Below are 3,244 nucleotides of genomic sequence, written 5' to 3'. Positions count from 1 at the left end.
CCCTAAAGCTAGTCTTCTTAATATAGATATAGTATAGTTAGGATCACGTTATGGTTGACACGTACGGCATCACCTAAAGCTAATCTTCGTGAAGATAGATACAGTACAGTTAGGATCACGTTATGGTTGACACGTACGGCATCAACAAGTTTCAATTTACTTTCTGTTCTTGTATGCAAGTAACTCTGTAATGGTTGTCACAGAATGGAACTATCTTAAGAAGATTAGCTTTAGGTGATGCTGTTTATGTTCTTGTATGCAAGTAACTCTGTAATGGTTGTCACAGAATGGAATTATCTTAAGAAGATTAGCTTTAGGGGATGACTTAATACCATAAAACACCATACAAAAATGAGGAGATGATTTAATACCATAAAACACCATACAAAAATGAGGAGATGACTTAAAACTAGGCACTAATCCTCAGCGAGAACCCAAATTACAATCAAGATATTGTGAGTCTTTAAGTTGTCTGCTGTTTTATGCTAGATGACGTGATTAAGAGGTTTATTGGTATTTCACAAAATTCAGCAAATCAATATGGATGTCTTCACTTAATACTATAAAACACCATACAAAATGAGGAGATGACTTAATACTATAAAACACCATACAAAAATGAGGTCATATTTATAATCTACCCTCAAATTTGGCGTCAAATCTTTAGAACTTTCTAGGCCTATGTTATTAAACCTTAACGTCATCATTACAACCCGCAGCCCCCAGTAACTAACAAACAAATTGCAAAATTAAAAATATAGCTTACAACAATATGTAAGAGTCTATAATGACGTTCTACAGATCTGATTTTATGTTTATAATTACGGGTTGTATCAATAGAGTTATTTTTGTTGTTTTTTTTTTTGTTGAATTTCGTGCAAAGCCACTCGAGGGCTATCTGCGCTAGCAGTTTCTAATTTAGATGTGATGGTCTAGAAGGAAGGTAACTACTTAACACCGCCCACCGCCAACTCTTGGGCTACTCTTTAACAACGAAAAGTGGGATTGACCGTAACATTATACCACCCCTACAGGTGAAAGGGCGAGTATGTTCGGTGATGGAGTTCGAACCCGTGAGTCGAGTGCCCTAACCAGCAGACCTTAGTAAGATTGATACCGTACTCAGATGAAAAAGTTAAGGTCCTAAGGACAGTAGTCCGAGGATGTTTACCTCGTCATTTGAGAAACAAATTTCAGTAATATCTGGATAAAGATTTGTTTTGTTGAACGAAGTAGAACTAGAGCAGTGTATTGCTTTAGGTTGCAAATGTTGACACTAGATGGGGCTTGCAGGATTCGTGGAATACAAAATGATAAATATTTGTAATCAATCTTTGTAGATCGTAGAAGATTCCTTATACATTAAATGTTCAGTTTTATAAAATGTCTAAGTTTTTTTTTTAAATAGAATATTTAACCGTCCTCTGACGGAGAAGAGAAGACAAATACAAAGGTCATAGGGCAGCCCTTGTTAATAGAAAAAGTGTGGTAGCCATTGGTGTCGGAAACAAGTAACTAAAACGGTGAAGTGGAATAAAACATGAACGTTGTTCATGTGTCACATGTTGTAGAACAACATACCTGTTGCATAACTAATTACAGTTAATAAGTTCTCGCCATTCAAATATTTCACTACTGAACAAAGAATCATGCACAATTTTAAGTCTCCAAAGACACGTGGTTCTCTCTCTCTCACACACACACACACACACACATACAAAGAGACTCGTGCGGTTACAATAGATCCTCTCGTTCTGCTTCAGATACGGCTGTGATGGGGAACAGTGAGAAGGAAGTAGGCTCTTGATGATTCGCCGCCTGTCCTTCGTGAGTTATAGTAAAATCATGATGTTTCAAGGCTTGAATTTCATGGGTAGTTAACAGTAAAAAAAATAACGATAAGTCCTGTAGAGTTCGGTGGGGAGTGTCTCGATGTGTGAGGGAATGACACCTAGCCCTGTCGAAGGCCATCAAACGTAAAGTGAGCATTAATAGATGAAGATTAATGATGCAAATCAAAATCTAACGACCCCATTTTACTTACATTATTCCACTGTACATTATTTACTCATTAAATTGATAGTCTTTGGCCTATAGAATCTTGTCGTTTTAGGGGAAATCTTTAATATTACGCCATTAAGTTCCTTCATCTTAAGTTTGCAACTATGTTAATCCTTTTTTTTTTAAGTGAATGCGGGGGGGGGGTAAAAATGACGTAAGTGACTGGATCATTTTGATAACAAGAAATAAAAATGGCTGTCATCTGGAGCAGAAGATATACTAAGCATTAAACGAGGCCCTGGATTGATTATTAAGATTAGGCTAGAATTGGAAGATTGTGAAGCTGTTCTGTCTGCCGAGCGTGTTCTAATTCAGAAACAAAATTGGCCAGATTATATTTACTGTGCGAACTTTGGAGAGAAAGTCAGAAATCGATAAGGGTGACTAACTGTAAAACACATTAACAGCACTAAAAATAACTACTTCAGTAAATGAATTTTTCAGTTAATTTTTTTGGGAAAATCTAAAACACCATACAAAAATGAGGAGATGACTTAATGCTATAAAACACCATCCCAAAATGAGGAGATGACTTAATACTATAAAGCACCATATAAAATGAGGAGATGACTTAATACTATAAAGCACCATATAAAAATAAGGAGATGTGTTTGGAGAAGATAGCTAAGAAGAGTTTAGAGTTATTTCTACCACGAGTTTAAACAAGTAGTTTTTTAATGTATTACAATTAGTGTAGTTTTTAAATGTGACCAACAACATTTTGCACAGCGCTCAATCTTGTAAAATCATTATGGACGTAATGAAATAATTTTTTATTGTTCACGTAGATTGGACTTTGAATTAGTTGCACCAAATACTTTAAAAGAATGCCAACAACGTTACAACAATATTCTCTCATAGATTTTAAAGTCCATCATAAAATTGTTCCTGAAAGAAATGAGAACTAAAACTGAGATAAAAGTATAGTGCCAGTTAATTACGAAATCTGAGATGAAAGAATAGTGCTAGTTAATTACGAAATCTGAGGTAAAAGAATAGTGCCAGTTAATTATGAAAACTGAGATAAAAGAATAGTGCCAGTTAATTACGAAATCTGAGATAAAAGAATAGTGCCAGTTAATTATGAAAACTGAGATAAAAGAATAGTGCCAGTTAATTACGAAATCTGAGATGAAAGAATAGTGCCAGTTAATTACGAAATCTGAGATGAAAGAATAGTGCC

The 3,244-nt window shown here is 35.0% G+C and overlaps 1 protein-coding gene across 1 annotated transcript in view; it reads left to right on the top strand.

Moving 5' to 3' along the window:
* Positions 1 to 3,244, top strand: part of LOC106470902 (cAMP-specific 3',5'-cyclic phosphodiesterase 7B-like) — a gene marked incomplete at its 5' end in the record, with an annotated part of 40,539 nt that overhangs the window by 19,229 nt on the left and 18,066 nt on the right. The gene's annotated exons all lie outside the window — the stretch shown is intronic.

This window comes from Limulus polyphemus, unplaced genomic scaffold (assembly GCF_000517525.1).
Source record: "Limulus polyphemus unplaced genomic scaffold, Limulus_polyphemus-2.1.2 Scaffold4278, whole genome shotgun sequence".
NCBI classification, from domain to species: domain Eukaryota; kingdom Metazoa; phylum Arthropoda; class Merostomata; order Xiphosura; family Limulidae; genus Limulus; species Limulus polyphemus.
Note: the sequence above shows the minus strand (reverse complement) of the source record. Positions and strands in the feature narration are given on the sequence as shown.